Consider the following 20164-nt stretch of genomic DNA (forward strand, 5'->3'; position numbering starts at 1 on the left):
CACTCTTCTGCCTTGGAGCCAATAGACAGTATTGATTCTAAAATGGAAGTTAAGGGTTTAAAAAAAAAAGAATATACTCTTATAATGGCCATTATATTTAAAATCTGGAATTTATACTTATAGGTCAACCTAAGGTACACACTATCCAGGACATGAATTTTTGTCCAATAATGAATTCTTACTGAAGCAGTTTACAAAAGAAAGCAATTATACAGAAATATAGTTTATCAAAATATTTCTTAAAACAACTTCATAAATCCCAGGCTTAAAATTCCTGCTGTGGAATGTTTTGTAGTTTGCATTCATTTAAGTCCTAGATTTTCTCAGTAAGTAGACTCTTAGATATTTTATATATTCTATAGTAATTTTGAATAGAATTTCTTTTCCTCCATATTCCTGAAGCATTTATTGTTTATCTACAGAATGGTTGATAATATGGTGGGTTTCTTTTACATACTATTACTTTGTTGAAGTTATTATTTCTAATATTTTTTCTAATCAATTACTAATTCTACTAATTTTTAGCTGACTCTCTAGAAAGCCATTATATTAACAGCAAAGTCATTTTATTTTTTCTTTGCCTACAGGCATTCCTTCAATTTCATTTTATCTTTTTTCCTTTGGCTAGTATTCTATAACTAAGTTAAACAACAGTGGTGACAATGGGATGTCTTTATTTTATCCCTGATCTTATTTTAAATGCCTATTATGTTTCTCCATACTAACCTTAGGCAGATACAGTCAACTGTATTAAAGAAAGGTACAGGTATTCCTACACTTCTCAGTGCTGTAGCATCTTTTTTACTGAAAGCATCATCATCCTTCCAATCATCCAGATTTATAATCTTAAAGTCATTCTAAAATCTGTCCTTTCATTCCTATATCCAAACATGGCCAAAACTTTCAGGTTCTAACTCTACATCATCTCAGATACAGCTCATTACTTTTCATATAGTTCTCCTAATTTCTTTCCTGGACTACTATAATTGCCTCTTCTTAATGGATCTCCTTGATTCCAGTTTTTCCCCTCTTTTCTTCACATAGCTACTAAAATAATCATCATAAGGCACAGGTTTGACCATGTAACCTCCCAGTTCCAAAAAGTCAAAGTGACTATACACCATAGTTTATCCTAGAGGTAAACTCCCTAATCTGGCATTTAGGGTTATCAATCTGGATTTCATTTTCCTTTTTGGCTTCATTCACAAACTATAAATTTTAGCTATACTGGACCACTAGCCATTCCTCAAATTTGATATTTTATGTCATGGCTTTATGAACTCCATCTTCTATCGCTCACAATTTTTGTCCTCTTTCAAGGCACTGTTCAGCTGTCACCTTCTCTTTGATACCTTCCCTAATCCTCCTAGTTGATAGTATATTCTTCCTCAATTTTTTAGGTACTGTGTTTATTTGTGTCCACATTATTTACCCTAGTAGAAGGCACTCTCATCAAAGAAAGAAATTGCCACATTTTTGTCTTTGCATTCCTACTTTCTTTGGGCATGGTAGTTCCTTAATGATTGTTGAACTAAATAAATGACATTTGAGAGACAATTTGTACCAAGGTTCCATATATGGGATTTCTGTAGAAAGGTTCTGGATAAGTGGTACATAGGTACCCTTCTAAAGGGATCTCAAAAACAATGAAGGTGAGGGTTTCCAGTCAGAATGACAGAACAGTCTTATACTTCCCTTACCTGGCTGACAAGTCCCTCCCTCCTTTACTAGATGCTATTGGGAATGCTATATGCAAATGTGTAAAGGAGAGAAATTAAGCAACTAATAGATTAGTACACCTAAAGCAGTGAGTCAGTGTGTAAAAGAAAATATAAGGTTATCAAGACAGGAAGACAAGAGGCATGGCAATGAGTGAAGGAGAATAGGTAGGTGCCAACTATGTGCCAGGCACTGAAACGTTTTACAAATGTTCTTTCAGTCTCATTTAATCCTATTAATATGCCCACTTTACAGTTGGGGAAGCCTATGCTTTTAAAAATATTTAATAAGATATACTTCTGAATTCAGGTTTCTCTCATTCCAAGCCCAGAGCATTATTTATACACTATGCATCCTACCTATAAAAATACAGAATATGACATAATCCGGGTGAGGAAAAACAATAAAAACACACATGAAACAAGCAATACATAACGGTGTGATACAGATTACATAGAATATAGGAATTCACAGATCATCTAACAAAAAGAAGCTACCATAAATTCTCATGCAGGCAATTAAAAGTGGGAAAGATATGTTTGCAGAGAGGATTGCTATCCTCCCAGTCACCCAGATTCCCAACTTATGAGTCATATTTGATTCCGTCTCTCATCCCTCATACTTAGTTATCAAACCTGATTACTTTAAGCTGCTCAACACTTTTTGCATTTGTTTTCTTCTCTCCACTCACATGGCTATCATCTTAGTTCAAGCCTTCATCATCTCTTATTTGGACTCATTAATTGGTTTTCTTGCATCCATTTTCCTCACGGCTGCCAAAAGACTATTTCTAAATTACAGATCCAACAGCTAGGCCCAGCTATGTAACTTCCTTGCTCAATAATATCCAGAGGCTTCCTTTCAGCTTTAGTGATAAAATACCAACTCCTCTGTTTGGCATTTAAAGCCCTTCATACACTGACTCAAACCTATCTTTTCAGGCTGATTATACATTACTACCGTTCACATTTACTGTGCTGATTCAGTCAAATTGGCCTACCAGCTGTTCCTCATACATTCAATCTCTCACCTCTATGTCTTTGCCCAGGCTATCTTCCAAGTCTTCAATACTCTCATTCCTCACTTTTGCCTCCCTGACAATGCTATTGCTCCTTCAATGTTCAGCTCAACTGCCACTTATTTAAAACAAACAACAACAAAAAAAGGGGGGGGGGGGCGCACACGCAACTTTGTAGCTCAGTGGATGGAGCCAGGCCCAGAGATGGGAGGTCCTAGGTTCAAAACTGGCCTCAGACACTTCCCAGCTGTGTGACCCTGGGCAAGTCACTTGACCCCATTGCCTAGCCCTTACCACTCTTCTGCCTTGGAGCCAATACACAGTACTGATTCCAAGACAGAAGGTAAGGGTTTGATTTGGTTTTTAAACCATACAGATAGAAGAGGTAAAGTAACCAAATACTTGTTGATAAAGGTTAGTTTTATGTATGCAAATAAATTATATAATGATAATTGGTGACTCACAATCAAAGATAAACTCAATGAAATGAAGGCAGAGGAAGGAAGCTTAGAATTCAGTCTTGAAAGATATATATTGACAAGAGCATAACAATATAGTTTCAGGGAAAAAAAAACTGGCAAATGAAATAGGAAGATCAGGAAAAAAGCATGACAGAAACAAAGGGAAAAGTGTTTCCAGCAAGAAAAGATTAAAAAAAAACTAACCTAAACTTACAGGGCAGTTCTATTAAAAATTCATTATGACTTTACAGTTCTGATTCCATTTTTTAATAGCCAGTTCAAAGAACCTTTCAAATCTAAATTGGTTTTCACCTAATGTAAAAGAGGTAAAGGATGTTAATGAAGAAAATTATATGGTATAGATGGATAACTTTCCCCAAGGGATGGTATGTTATCAAAAACATTAGTTTAGGGCTTGCCCCAAATCTTCCAGGTACAATTCCAAAATTATGCTATGCTGCATTTCTCATATGGATATCAAAACAAGAATGCAGCCAATTTTAAATAGGTAGATCAGATTCTGTACCTAAGTAACAAGAGCTCATCCCTCAACTCTTAAATTACTCACAGAACAGAGTATATGGTGCCCAGAGAAGACTAGGCATTCTGTCCAATCTTCTAACTACATAGCATCCACAAAACAGACAAGTGTTGAGGACACAGAGAGGGTCCAGTCTCAGGGGTCTTAAAAGCTCAAAAGATATTATCACTTCAAGTATAACTTATATGACCTTAGTTAAATCATACTTCTCTGATCCATTTGTACTACTATCATTTGTAAACTGAGAATAATAATACTAATATTACCTTCACTTCGCCACATTACTGTTAGGAAACTTTAAAAGACCTGAAAAAAAGTAATTTACCCATAAGAAATGTTTTCAGAAGCATAATTATTAAGGGCATTACAAATGTAGTTTGTAAAGTACAAGCATAATTACAAGTACAGATTTCAAATATAAACTTCTTAAGTATTTAAATCATTTACTGATGGAGCAAAAGAGCAAGAAGATCTAAACTTTGATACCTTCACTTTAAATACATTTTAAAGCAAAAAAAAAATTGCAATCTTATCACCAGTTAATTGTAATGCTAAAAATTATAGTTCCAGAACACTGTACTGCTTAATATAACTAGATTATTCACAGCTATTCATCAAAAAAATATGGCTGTTACTTTAAATGATGTTCTGGTTCTGCTCACTTCCCTCTGATCACTTTCAGTCCCAGGGCCTCATGATGAAAATGTCATCCTTCTTCAGAGGAAGAACTAATGGGATCTGAGTGCAGAACAAAGCATACTATATTTCACTTTCTTCCTTTTTTTGTCTGAGATCTCTTCCACAAAATATTAATATAAAAATGTTTTATATGCTTGCACAGGTAAAATCAATATCAGATTACTTATCTCAGGGAAGAGAGAAGGGTGGTGGATGGAGAAACTGAGGGAGAGTGGAAGAATCTGGAACTTAAATTTTTTTTTTAAACCCTTACCTTCCGTCTTAGAGTCAATACTGTATATTGGCTCCAAGGCAGAAGAGTGGTAAGAGCTAGGCAATGGGGGTCAAGTGACTTGCCCAGGGTCACACAGCTGGGAAGTGTCTGAGGCCAGATTCGAATCTAGGACTTCCCATCCCTAGGCCTGGCTCTCAATCCACTGAGCCACCCAGCTGCCCCCTTAAATTTTTTTTAAAGAATGCTAAAATTGTTTTCACATGTAATTAGGAAAAATAAAGTATTTTTAAAATAAATTTTAAAAATTATAGCTCTGCACAAGAAATTATTAAAAGTTGCTTTAAATTATTAAACATTCAATCTGGATCCTAAAAACACTCCCATTTTTAAAAGTTACCAAAAATCAGCCAACTCTCAATATTAGGTCTGAGGTTTGCAAATTGCAGGTTCTCCACATGATCAACTGTACTTCAGATACAGTTTTAGCTCCCAACTAACAAGAAAGTGATTGAATTTATTATATAAAACATAACTAAAATCACTTAATCAAAGATTAACTACCAGTTCGTGGGCTGTTAAGGCAAATAAACAACAACATACTTAAAAGACTTAGATAAACTTACTTTGAAGGATTAACTGACCAAAAAGAAATAAATTTCACTTTTCCATCTCATATTTAGTTTTTTGCTTCACTATAAAATCACAAAACTTATATAAAATGTTTAATAAGTTACCTAAGAGTACAAATAAGTTACCTAACAGTACATCAAGTTTACAATTTATGTGTTTCCTTCTCAGCTACTGAACAGCTACTCAAGTAAGCACTGGCACTTATCCAAAAATGACTAAAAGGAAATGATGCAACATCCATGGAATTAAATAGGAAATCCTCTATTTGAACCCACAGTAATCCAAACTATTATCAACAGCAGTTCATTTCCTTTTGGTCAGACAATTTCTAAAAATCTACCCAAACTTTCCCCCTAGTTAACACTAAAAAGAAATGTCTTTAGTCAGGGGTAATTTCTTCCAAGAAAATGCAAGATACATCAAAGTACATAAAGTTGTGCTAAAACCATAAGTTTTCTTTCCTGTCTGAAGACTGAGTTTCTACTACAATGTAAATTAAAAGATCACTAAAAGGAAGCCAAATTCTGAGTAACTGAAAAACCAGTAACAGTTCAGAAGAACAAATAGTGAAATGGACTCTCTCCTGGGAATAGGTTAGTGGAAGGTCTAATGTTGAATACATTGCTAGACACAGTAACTCTTATCAGTTGTTTTTGTTTAACTTTTTCTTTCTCTGTGACAAGAGATGGTTCAGATGAGAAGGAGGGCACAGATACATGTCCAGACAATTTTGAGGAATTTATTGCAATTAAAAAAAAAAGACAAAACTTTTTTATAAAAGTGTGCCACATATTCTGAGCAATGGCAACAACAATGGAAAAAACAGAGCCTCCCCAGGTGACTACTTTGAAGGCCAACAGTCTTTTGGATGTCCAGTTCTGGTATGTTTATTTAATAAGCAGTCACACCTTTTACGTGAGTCAAGTAAATGATTAAAGACCAAAAGGGGGGTAAGGGGACTGGGTTTCTGGTAGTGTTGCCAATTATATAATACCAAAACAACCAATGTAAGATCCTAGTCTTGTCCAATCACCTAAAGGTAATGGATGTTCTTGGTCTGCCATGTCTTTTAGAAGCTGATGTCTTCACTAAAATATACCACTGATTTCTGACTGTTATATGCCATTTTCTTTCAGCTGCTACTAAGTTATAATTACACTTAAATAGTGAAAAAGAGTACTTTTCTGTATACTTTTTTAATGAATTTTTTCTATTACATGTAAAAACAATTTTTGACAAATTGTTTTCTGACATTTTGCAATTCAGATTCTCTCCCTCCCTTCATCCCTTATGCCCCAGGAGGTAACCAGACTGATAGGAAATAAAATGAAGGATGATGTGCTTGGATCTGCAATCAGACTCCAACATTTTCTTCTTTGGCTGTGGATAGCGAAAAAGCACTTTTCTTTCTTCTTTGTTTGTTTTCACTTTGATATAATTTTTTAAAATCTCTTTCCATGGTTACATGATTCACCTTTTCTCCCTCCCCTCTCCTGGAGTTGACAAGCAATTCCACTGGGTTATATGTGTATTATCACTCAAAACCATATTATTCATTTTTGAAACAGAGTAATGAAAAAGCACTTTTCTGACAATGACCCTGAGGCACACATCCTCAATTTCACAGATGAAGAAATTGAAGCTATTGATAGGTTAAACAGCTTGTCTAGTGGCTACAACTAATAAATATCTCAGGAGAGATTTGAACCCAGGTTTACAAGACTGGAAGATTCTAGGTGGCTTAGTGGAAAAAGTACCAGGCCTGTAATCAGAAAAATGACTTCATATCCAGTTTCAGACACTTACTAGCTATAATAAGCTAAGACCCTAAGCAACTCACTTACTCTGTCTGCCTCAGTCTCAACATGATATCACTTACCTCCCAAGCTAGTGACAATGAAATATTCATAAAGCACATAGTAGGCACTTAATAAATGTTTTTTCCCTTCCTTCCTAACTCCCAAGAATTGCATAATTTTCTTACTATGACTTTGTTCAGTCGTTTTTCAGTCTTGTCCAATTCTTTGTGACTCCATTTGGAGTTTTTCTGGCAAAGATATTGCGTGGTTTGCCATTTCCTTCTTCAGATCATTTTACAAATAAAGAACCAAGGAAAAACATAGTTAAGTGATTTGTCCATGGCCACGTTGCTAGCAAATGTCTGAGGCCAAAGTGGAACTCAGGAAAATGAGTATTCCTGCCTCCAGGTCTCAAGCCATTATGCCAGCTAGCTGCCTTTTACTATGACTACTTCCTATCAATAAAATAACACAGCTTACCTAATTTGGTAGAAACTAGGCAATAACAATGCTTCTTCAGTCTACCCTGGAAGATTGAAGAACCATGGTATAGACAGCATCACTTCAATAGTGGTAGGCTGATTGTGTTTCTAGGACTATGTTAGGTTTATGATTCATAAGATTATATTAAGAAAATCATTCAAGATATCATAAATTCCACTTGTAGCAGATTGAAGGGAGATTCATAGGGAGGTTAGACACTTATACTATGTAGTTTCTGCCACTTAATTTGCTTTTAAATCATTCTAAGCCCTGTTTGCCTCAGTTACCTCATCTGTAAATGAGCTAGAGAAGGAAATGGCAAACCACTTCAGGATCTTTGCTAAGAACACTGCAAATGAGGTCACCAAGCATTGTACCTAACTGAAACAAACTGAAAAAATAATTTTTATTGCTCTATTAGTTTCCTTTTGATGCTATTAATCACTAGATTTATTCACAAAGCCCTCAGGCAAGTTCCAATATTACCAACACTCCTGGGCTTTATACAAAGGAGATAGAACACTAGCTTTTAACACAGCCCCTGGGTAGACATAGATCACATAGTCAGACATATTTAGACCTGAAAAGGAGAAAATTTGTACAGAGTTGGGTCAATTTGTTGGAGAGAAGTTGAGGGACTTGTTCATGGAAATACCAAAACTTAAGAATACAGTAAAGTAAGAAAACAGAACAAGGAGTATTGACACTAAAAATGTATAAAAAGAGAATGAAATAGTATAAACAAAGTTTGTCTAAGGTGTGCCTATTATGTGGTTATGAATAAGAATTTTATGTGAGGATGATTTTAAGTACTCATCAGATTTATCTTTTCGTGTCTAATGGTTCTTTCCCCTATACTTTCTAAAAACATCTTATGTTTTCTCTCCCTCAAAAATCCCTTATTATGTTTACAACTCCACTCGTAGTAACTAAACTCCACAAAAAGGTCATCTACAAGAGGTGACTAACCTTTTCTCTTCTCATTCTTCTTAACCCCTTACATCTTTCTGATCTTACAATTCCCCTGAAACTGCTCTCTCCAAAGTTATTGATGATTTTTTAATTGCTAAATCCAACAGCTTTGGACATTTCAAACTGGATATCCCATAGGCATCTCAAACTTAACATGCCCCAAACAGAACTCATTATCTTTCCCCAACCTTTCCCTCTTCCAACTTCCCTATACCATTAAGGGCACCATAGCAGATCCGGGCTTGAAACCTCAATGTCATCCTTTTTTCTTCACTTGCATTCATCCCACATATACCAACTGTTGCTGAATCTTGTCATTTCTACCTTTTCTGTATCTTGTGTGTGCATGTCTCCTCTCCACTGAAAAGCCATGATTCTGGTTCATTACCTCTTGCAATAGCCTTCTAATTGGTACCCCAGGCTCAAGTCTCTCACTCCAACTGAGTCTCAATTCAACTAAAGTTTAGATACCATTATGTTACCTCACCATTCAGCAACGTCCAGTGGCTCACTATCACCTAAAGGATTAAGTATGAAGTCTCTTTTTTTGGCATTTAAAGCCCTTCACAAGTTGACTCCTTCCCATCTTCTTCCATTATACTCCCAGCTAGGCACTCTACAATTCAACTTCATCTGCATACATACTATTCTTTGCACACTAATCATTTCACTGTTTTTGGGGTGGGGGAGCAGCAGGGCAGAGACTATATTTTTACCTCCACATTCTTTTATACTGTTTTTTTAATGCCCTATTAAATTGGTTTTAATTAATTTTATAAATTTTAAGCTCAAAGCTGGGTTGTTGGACTAGTTTAATTTAGGTCTGGCACATAATAATAAAATGATCACAGTATCATAGATTTAGAGTTAAAAGGGATGTTAGAAGCCATCAAATTTAACTTCTCATTTAAGAAAAAGATGAGCCGTTGTAGTAGATAATGTGGGACTTGGAGTCAGGAAAACCTGAGTTTCAATCTTGCCTCAGACACTAGTTGTGTGATTGTAGGCAAGTCTCAATATCTCACAAATGTTGCAAGTATGATGTCTGCCATGTGTTGTTGTTCAGTCATGTCTGACTCTTCATACTATTTCTTAACAAAGATACTAAGCACTGAGTAAGCACGTTATAAAGTTTAGCTAACATTATTATTATTGCCCTAAGCACACATCTAGCAGATATTTGACATGGGATTCAAGTTCTCTCTCCAGTACACTGTGCTTGATGCTCTGTTGTCTTTTGTCCTCAACAAGGAATTTCAATAAAAAAGAGCAAGGTGGCACAGTGGACAGAAAGCCAGGTCTAGAATTGGGAAGATCTAGATCTAGATTCAAATGTGATCTCAGATACTTCCTAGCTGTCATAACCCCATTTTTGTCTAGCCCTGGCCCTTCTGTCCTAGAGTTATTACTAAAACAGAAAGGGTTTAAAAAAAAAAAAGCTTTAATATTGATATAAAGAAACCAGTTGATCACTGGCAAGAGTAGAGGTTTAGAAATAAGCAACCATAACACATATCTCAATTGTTCTGAAAAAAACCTACCTCAAGCGGCTTCCAAACTTCTCTAATTTCTGTCAAGTGTCTTAACATGGCACCTTCTATAAGAAGTCTTTCTCAGTTTTCTTTAGTGTTAATGCTATCCCTCCGAATTCAACTACAATTTATCCTGTATCTCTCTTCTGAATGCAGGTGTTTGCTTGTGGTCTCTCCATGAGATTGTGAACTCCCTGGGAACAGACTTTTTGCTTTTTTTTTTTTGTATTCCCAGTACTTGGCACAGGAACATAGTGTAGGCCCTTAATAAATGCTTGTTGACTTGGCTAGAAAAGGGGAAGGGAAAGAAGATGAGAATAAGCATTTATGTTGTTCCTACTAAGTGCCAGGCACTGTATTATATAAGCATTTTACAAATATTATCTCCCTTGAAACAAGTGTCATAGGAAGTGGGTGCTATTACTAGCCTCATTTTTAAGTTGAGGAAACTAAAGCAGATGGAGGTTAAATGACTTGCCCAGGGTCACATAGCTACCAAGTATTTGAGGCCAAATTTGAGCTCAGGTCTTTTTGACTTCAGGCTTAGAATCTGGCTCTGTCCACTTTGCTATATAGCTGAAAAGAACCCTCCAAAATAAAAAATTCAGCTAGCCTCCTTTTTCTATGGTGTCTTTCATCAAACTAAAAATCTAGTTTTGAAAAAGTAGAAAAATGTTCGTTCTGTATCTAGACTCTCATATGTTATCATTGATAGCTCTATTTTTTTGCCATGATTGCTATTATTTTGTACCGTACTGATGATTTAAAAACAAGTGATTTTCTAATGTGATTCAACAAGCACAGAAATTCATAATATAGCAATCTTCTGGATGTTTTAATAACTACTCTTTAACATAAGGTCACAAATAGAATTACCAACTTTGACTACAATATCCATATGTAGACTCCATAGTATTTAATTTCTCTAGAACAGTATAATCAAAGTATTTTTAAATTTTTGAACATGCCTAACTATAGATCAAAACTTTTGATCTAAATACTACTGCTTTTAAAAATCATTGCATTCACTCTTCAGATTTATAGGTATAACTATTATAATTAAAGGTTAAATAGCACTTATTATAAATATAATTTTTCAACAACATATAATTTGACCACATTAAATGGCTTTAATATGACAATCTAGAACTGTTTTTTTTTTATTTTTTTAGGAACATAGAAATGCCACAGTAATTTCCTAACCTCAATATTTTTACTATCTCTACACTAAGGAAAAGGGAAGGGGAAGGTCAAAGGAAGGTCAAAAGACAACAAATTTCTATGTGTGTATATATACATATATACACACACATACATATATTACAAAAATGGTAATATCAACCTGTTAGACTAAGGTGAAAATAACTAGATACATTTCTTTCTTTTGCCATACTCAATTTATCTTTATAATTAAATGTTTTACAAGTTGCTGGAGTAATAGATTCTCCAAAAAATGTAATAACTACCTCCATGTTAAAGCAAAAATGAATTGCATTTCATCAAAATGTTGAGAAATTTTTAAAACAAAAAAAAAAAACACTCTGTGGATTACTATTCAGATTAGGACCTATACATTATAAATATAGTAACTGATATAACTTACTCTCTCCATAGGTGGAGGGAGGAACATGGAGAGAAGAAAGGAGAAAATTTGGAATTTTTTTAAATGAATGTTAAAAATAAATTTTAAAATTGAAAATACAAGTACAATGTCTAAAGAGAGAGAATTCACAGATTTGTTTTAGCCTAATCAAACTATGAACAGTGAATGAAGTAGGAATGAGATGGAAAGAGCAAACAATAAAGAACTTTTAGGAAGCAAAACCTGATAATAAATTGGATTTCAGGGATGAAGAGATAAGAAGAACCAAAGGCAGTTCTAAGATTTCTAGCCTGAGAGGCATAGTATTGTCACTGAAATGGGATGGTTGGAAATAGTAATTTTGGAAGAGAATGGTATTTTCAATTTTGGATACACTGAGTTCAAGATTATGTAGAACATCCAAGTACAGATGGCCTTTAAAGAGATGTAAACTTAGAACTGAATTAGAGAAATGATAAATTATGTTGCTCCATTGTGTTTAGACTGCATATTAAAAGACAAAAACAAGGAAATATTGAGGCAAAGTCTAGAAAGTCTGGGGCAGTGGTGGGAAACTAATGGAAATGAAAGCACTAAATGTTTAATAAGGATCTCAGCAAACCACATATTGCCTTTGAAAACTACATATGGTGCCTGAGAACAGCAGTGGAGAGAACCTTGGGCCTGGAGTCAAGAAGACCCAAGTTCAAATCTTGCTGTATGACCTTCATGTGCACTTCAGTTAATGTCTGACTCAGTTTCCTCAATTGTAAAATGGGGGTAAAAACAGCAAAAAAAAAAATTCTCAAGGTTTTATGAAGATTAAATGAGAAAATATTTGGAAAGTGCTTAGCACAGTGCCTGGCACAAAGTAATAATAATTACTTTAATAAATTAATAACTGCTTTCTTCAAAGGCAACTGGGTGGCTCAGTGGATTGAGAGACAGGTGAAAATAGAGATGAGAGGTCAAAGGTTAAAATTTGACTTCAGACACTTCCTACCTGTGTGACCTTGGGCAAGTCACTTAACCCCCATTGCCTTGCCCTTAACCACTCTTCTGCCTTGGAAACAATACACAGTATTGATTCTAAGACAGAAAGTAAGTGTTAAAAAAAAATGAAATGCTTTCTTCCTTTTTTTCATTTAAAAAATTATTTCTTATAAGAAATGGCTAAAATTGTGTTGCCTCCAACAAGAATTTCTTCTGTATATATTTGGTCAGAGAGAGACATCTTTCCTGACTTTATCTTTAAAAGTCTACAATTTCTTCATATAGTGCAATGAATACTCAATGCCTAGCCCTAACCACTCCTCTGCCTTGGAACCAATATGCAGCATTGATTCCAAGATAGAAGGTAAGGGTTTTAAAAAAAAAGAAAAAAAGATTCAGGGGACAGCTGGGTAGCTCAGTGGATTGAGAACCAGGCCTAGAGATGGGAGGTCCTAGGTTCAAATCTGGCCTCAGACACTTCCCAGCTGAGTGACCCTGGGCAAGTCACTTGACCCCCATTGCCAAGCCCTTACCATTCTTCTGCCTTGGAGCCAATACACAGTATTGACTCCAAGACGGAAGGTAAGGGTTTAAAAAAAAAGATTCAGCTCATAGTCCGATAAAGGAAAGAATATAGAAAAAGTTATGTAAAATTTGGCAAAAATTTGCAAAATCTCTCATACTACTCATAGAAAAGGTGGAAATATGCAGACTAAACTTTATGGATTTAGAACTGGGTAAATTGACAGATCAAATAGTAGTCATTAATAAGTTTCATGTCACCCTAAAAGAAAGTCTACAGCAGAGATGCCAAACTCACAGGCTGTAAAACTTGCTACTATAACCAGAACCAGACCAAAATCTATTTGGGAAGTATGTTTAACAAAATAAATATACAATACAACATGAATAATGTTAACTTGTATTTTTCTAAGTCAATATGCTGTTTTCAGAGTTCCATTTCAATTTGAGTTTGGCACCATTGGTATGCAATGCCCTAGGGATGTCCTTAGCTTTATACTGTTTGACCAAAGTATGGACAAAGATATAAAAAGTATAGATGGAATGCTTATCAAGTGTGAAAATTGTTTTGTGTTTTTTTTTAACTAAAAGGTATAGCTAACACATTGGAAGACAGACTCAGAATCCAAAATTAGCAAACTGGAATACTGAATCAAATTCATTAACATTTAGGACAGCAAATGTAAAGTCATAACTGAGTTAAGCAACATCTTTACAAGATAGGGGAATTGTGGCTAGATATATAAAAAAATATTTGGGGTTTTTACTGGACTGCAAGTTCAATGATTTGATGGTATGTATTATAACAGGCAAAAGAACTAATATGAAGATAAATGTAGTGCTCAAGATGAGGCAATAATACTAGTCAGACCACAGAGAATATCAAACTCAGTTGTCTATGCCAATTTTCTAGTTTAAAAAATACACTGAACCAAAAGACATTCAAAAGCCAGTGTCACGAATAAGAATTTGATCCTACAAGTCAAACATACAGTCCTATCTAGCATTCAAAGCCCTATACAACCTATCTCCCTCCCCCATCACCAAAACCTTTCCACTTTTCTTACATTTTACTCCCCATCATGTACTTGGCTTCCTTACTCTTCCTTAAGACATTTCATCTCCATACTGAGAGCATTTTCACTGGCTATTCTTTTTACTGGTATATTCTCCCCTGCTTATCTCTGCCTCCTGACCTCCCAAGTAAGTGCCACCTTCAATGAGATTTCCCTGATCCCCCTTAAGTTAATGCCTTCCCACTATTGATTATCTCCAATTTATGAATGTCTTGTTTGTACATAGTTGTTTTCATTTTGTCTCTCCCATTAGACTTAGAGCTCAAGATCAGCAACTGCCTTTTACCTTTCTTAGTACCTCTCCAGCACTTAGTACAGTGTCTGGTAAATAGCAGACACTTAAAAATGACTAAATAAGGAAAACATCATGGTGAGAGGCCTTAAGAGCCTACAAAATTAGGTTTACTTGAGAAAAAATTAGAGATATTTAGCTCAGAAAAACAATACTTAAGGACAAGAAAAATATCTTTAAGCATCCAAAGAGCTGTCACTGGAAGAAAAGTTTACATTTGCTCTACCAAAAATGGTAATAAAATAAGGTTAATGGAACAGATTTACATTTGATATATAGAAAAACAACCTGGCAGCTAAGAAAGGAAGGCCACATTAAGGTCAAACTACTCAAAAAAGTACTTTTATGGGACAAAGAATATGCACAATTATATTCCATTGCTTCATATACCAAAATTTGTTTAGTCATTCAACAATCTCTACTGTTCCTCTAATTTACTTGTAATACCACCATTTATATCTAAATCATGGATCCATTTCGGATTTGGTCTATATTCAACTACTTTATAGTTTTCATAGTAGTTTTTGTTTGTTTTTTAATCAAACAGTGCATCCTTATCCTAAAGGAAATGGGACTTCGAGGTTTATCAAAAACAATGCTTCTGTGTTCATATGACTCTCTATGTAATAAGTTGAATAAATTTACCTAAGCTACTGTCTACATGTATCAATAGTGACTGAACTCAAGGTTTCTATATAAATTTAACAATATGATAGCCTCTAAAAGACACTACATATTATATGTGATTACTCACTAAATAAAATTACAAATCAAGTTTTCAGTTACCAAAATGTTATTAATCCCATTTTACTGAGAAATGAACTAATTTCTACTGTACAACACATCAAACAGGTCAAACCAATTTGAGAGGTCCAGAATTGGAGATCATTGTTTTAAGCAATGAAAACCACTGATCTTATAATATTTTATTGGGAAAGGAAATAGGAAGATTGAAAAACAGGGATAAATGGAGGTTTGTAAGGGGTAATGAGGAGTTAAGGGAGAGAGGGAATATTGCTTGGTGAGGCAAGGGAAGGAGATGCCCCCTGCTGAGAGGAAACAGCATGGGTCCAATAAGGACGGTTTGTCCTGGAATGATTGAGCTGAAGTTCAGCTCCCTCTATGACCAGAAAAGATAGTCCACTTATCTGACTGCGAATTCAAAATATAACATTTATTAACTAGTTGGGATTGGAGTTTTTCTCAGCTTCAGACCTGAGGCCAGGCCCCAGAGGCTGGCGGAGAGTTTGTCCCACTCCCGTCTACTCTCGTTGTTCTAATTCAGAATCTTAGCAGTACACAGAAAGCAAACAAGAACAAATCTGACCTTCAGAAGCGACTGGGCCTGAATCTTCCAGCAAGAAGAGCTTGCCACTCCAGACTGGGCTGAACAAGCTCCTCTCTCCTCCAACACCCAGAAGCCAGTCCCCAGCCAGCAGGAAGGAAGAGCTAGTCACAAGACCCAACTCCCACACCCTGCAGGAAGGAAGTGCTAGTCAAAAGACCCAACTGCCACTCCCAGTTGGCCCCTTCCCCCACAAACTGTCAGTCTTATTTCCTTTCCACAATCGTCCCCTTTTTTTGTTGTGACCTTCCCAAGGTCACATATTTATATTATAGTTACCAATTTACTAAATTTACTCTTAGGAAATCTTAGCAGGAAAGTTTGGGCAAGGGAAGTTTTGGGTTTTACAATAAATTCATTACAATAAATGTTGAACAAAGCTATTACAAGAAATTTGAATCTTAGGGCTAATACTACTTACTCTACATTAACTAAATCTAATACCTTATTTACAGAAATTACTTACATATAATACAACAATATACATTGTTCCACATCATAATGTCAGTCAACTAGAAATATCTATTGATCTTTCTATTTGCCTAAGACCTTATGGAACTAACTATATACATATTTACATTTTGCATAAATACAATTTCAGACACTTGTTTATATAAACAAGGTTTCTCAATATGTCAGTTTGTGATTTTGTGTTTTGTGTCTAATAGTGTTGTGTTGAATTAATACTTATCAAGTTTCTTCAGATTTCCACTTCTCATGTTGACTGATGGATCTCTTCTTTCTTCCATGTTATGTAGTGATGCATGCTATTTCCCTAATGTGAAATTACTTTTGTTTTATTATTTCAACACATTCAGTCTTACACATAAGTCTCGTTTTCGATCTGTCCTTTTCTTATATAAACAAATTTACAAAGTTCAAAGTCTTAGCTGTCTATTTCAATTTTCCTCTTTGTTTCTTGTCTCTAGCATCTTTTCTTGATGCTTTTCCTCTGGGATGCTTTTCCTCTGGGCTGGGAAGTTGTCTCAAACATTATGTGTCACTATTATTTCTTTGTGTTGTACTTTTTATGTTAATCAGTTTTTGCTTTCATTTCTCAGCCCTATCTGTTGCCTAATTATCTTCGATGTCTGTTACAGTGGTGTTGAACTTTTTCTGGTTTCACGTGGGAACAGTGAAACCATGAGTCTTTCCCTGCAACTTTTATAGCTGTTGGAGTAGTAAGCAATACTTCATGTGGTCCAGTCCATTTTATGTCTGTAGCCAATTTTCTATTGAAATTTTTTAAGTATACTATGTCTCCTGGTTTGATGTTGTGCAAATTGTAATCCAGGGGTACTGTTTGTTGTATCAAGCCCATTTCATGCAATTCTGCTATTCTTGTCTGTAAAGCTTGTATATATTTTGTTAATTGACAATCTCCACCTATCATGGCAATGTAAACTGGTTTACAAGTCCTTCCTTGCCAAATTGCGTGTCCATATAGCATCTCAAATGGAGAGATGTGCAAATCTCCGCTGGATTGTGTTCTAAGATGGAACAGAACTAATGGCAGAATGTTTGTCCATTTTTGGTGTGTTTCTGCACAAAATTTTCCTATCAATGTTTTAATGTCTTTATTTAATCTTTCCACTTACCCTGAACTTTGGGGATGATATGGTGTGTGGTATGTTGCCTGTATTCCTAGATTTTTATAAATTTCATTTAATATTGACTGAGTAAAGTGACTTCCACGGTCTGAGTCCAATTTTGAGGGAATCCCAAATCTAGGTATGATTTCTTTTAATAGGATTTTGACCACAAATGCTGTGTTGTTCTTTTTGGAAGGAAAAACTTCTGGCCATCTAGTCAGTCTGTCTATGATGACAAGGCAATATTTAAACCCCTTGTCTTTTGGCATATTGATAAAATCTATCTGTATGCATTCAAATGGAGTATATGCTAAGGGATGACCTCCTAAGCCTTTGGTCTTATAAACTCCCTGATTGAATTGAATACAAATTTCACATTTTTGACAAATTCCTATGGCATATGAGGATATTCCTGTGCAGTCCAATATTGTCTCACTGAATTGCTCACAGCTTGGGTTCCACAGTATCCTTGTGCATGTATTGCATTGCACATGTGATAAAATGAATTTTTAGGCAGGATGGGCTTGCCTAGTTGCGGAAACCATATTCCTCTTATTTGTTTTGCTCCTAAGTTCTTTATCCACGATTGAATTTCCTGCTCATTATAGGCATCAGTTAGATTGTCCTGTTCAACTATTGAGAAATTCAATACATGAAAAAGTCCTTCCCTAGCTCCAAATTTTGCTGTGATGTCAGCTCTATGGTTTCCTAAAGACACATGATCATTAGCCCCTATGTGTGATCTACAGTGGATTATTGCCACTTCCTTGGGAAGTTGTACAGCCTCAAGAAGTTGCATTATTAGTTTGGCATATGCGATCTCTTTACCTGCACTTGTCAAAAATCCTCTATGTTTCCAAATTTCTGCAGTGGCATGAATTACTGAAAATGCATACTGGGAATCTGTGTAAATATTGACCCATTTATCTTTACCGATTTGCAAAGCATTTAATAAAGCAATTAGCTCTGCCCCTTGAGCACTCACGTGCTTTGGTAAGGAAGCATACCATAATGTCTCTGTTAGTGTTACTACTGCTGCTCCAGTACACCTTTCTCCATTAACTATCTTGCTCGAACCATCGGTATACATTTCAATGTCGGGTTGTTCCAGGGGAGTGTCTTTTAAATCATATCTTGGCTTTTCTACTACTGAAATTGTTTCTTGGCAATTATGTATGGGTTCCCCTCTTCCAAGGGTAGATCTGGAATCAAGGATGCTGGATTCAATGGTTGGCAACGTTTTAAAGTGATGTTTTCGTTGCTTAGTAACACAATTTCATATTGAGAAAGTCTTTGCTGTGTGAAAGCTTGTAAATGGCATTTCTTCAATATGGATTCTAGTTGGTGTGCAGAGTAGACATTAAGTTTTGATCCTAATACCAAATCAGATGACTTTTGGATCATGGTTGCTGTGGCTGCAATTGCTCTCAAACAGGGAATCATTCCTTTCTCAATTATATCTAGCTGTGTACTATAATATGCCATTGGCCTAAAATTGGGTCCTAAAGTTTGGACTAACACTCCAGAAGCTATGCCTCTTGCTTCATGTACAAAGAGATGGAATTCTTTGTTGTAGTCTGGAATACCTAAGGCTGGAGCTGTTATGATTGTTTCTTTGAGCTGTGCCAAGGTTTGGAGATGCTCTTTCATTAGTTTCAAAGGTTCTGTGACTGTGTTTTTGGTTAAGTCCGTAAGACATTTTGTTATTTGGCTATAGCCTGGGATCCATTGTCTACAGAAACCTGTCACTCCTAAAAAGGCTCTCGGTTGTTTCTTAGTCTTTGGCACACTGAGTTTCAGTATGTCTTCTACTCTTTTCTTGGAAATCCTTCTCGTCCCCTTTTCCAAGATAAATCCTAGGTATTCCACTTTAGGCATGACCCATTGTAGTTTTGATTTGGAAACTTTGTGACCTTTCTTATATAGCTCTAGAAGGAGTTTTTTACTGTCCTGATAACAAACTTTAGCAGATGGGGATGCAAGAAGCATGTCATCCACATAGTGCACAATTTTGTTTTCCTTGAATCGGATGTTCTGTAAATCTTGTTGCAAGATTTGGCAAAATGCTGTTGGGCTATCACAGAATCCCATTGGTAATCTTCCCTATGTCATCTGAGTCCCATTCCAAGTGAAAGCAAAGATTTTTTGGCTTTGCAATTGGAATGCTAAAATAAGCACTACACAGATCAACAACAGTATAATATCTAGTTACTTGGGATTTCTGAAATTATTTTAGATGGGCTTGGAATGACTGCATGGGACTTTTTCACAAAGTTATTTACTGCCCTTAAATCTTGGACCAGTCTCCACTGAACTTTTCCTTCAGAGTCACATTTTGTTTTCTTTATAGGTATTATTGTGTATTATATTCTGAAATTGTTGGGATTCAAATTTTCTGATCCAACAAGCTTTGGATAATTGGGTTGATTCCATCGATGGCTTCTTTACTTAGTTTGTATTGTGGTATCCTTGGTGGTGTCCCTTCTTTAACTTCTACTTTTACTGGTGTTGCTGACTTTAGAATCCCTACATCTGAAGAATGTGTAGCCCAAAGTCCTTCGGGTACATCACTTGGTAATTCAAATATTGTACCTTCATTCTGAACTTGTTCATCATCCACTTGCCCCATGAACAGCAATGGATAATGTTTTAAAGAGTCTTTGGGTAGATGTAGAAAGATTTTCCCCGATTTAT

At 35.5% G+C, this 20164-nt stretch overlaps 1 protein-coding gene across 5 annotated transcripts in view; it reads right to left on the reverse strand.

Annotated features, from left to right (window-relative positions):
• The window catches only part of TP53BP2 (tumor protein p53 binding protein 2), a 108823-nt gene that overhangs the window by 66211 nt on the left and 22448 nt on the right, over positions 1-20164 (reverse strand). The window lies entirely within an intron of this gene.

This window comes from Monodelphis domestica, chromosome 2, assembly GCF_027887165.1.
Source record: "Monodelphis domestica isolate mMonDom1 chromosome 2, mMonDom1.pri, whole genome shotgun sequence".
Taxonomy (NCBI): Eukaryota; Metazoa; Chordata; class Mammalia; order Didelphimorphia; family Didelphidae; genus Monodelphis; species Monodelphis domestica.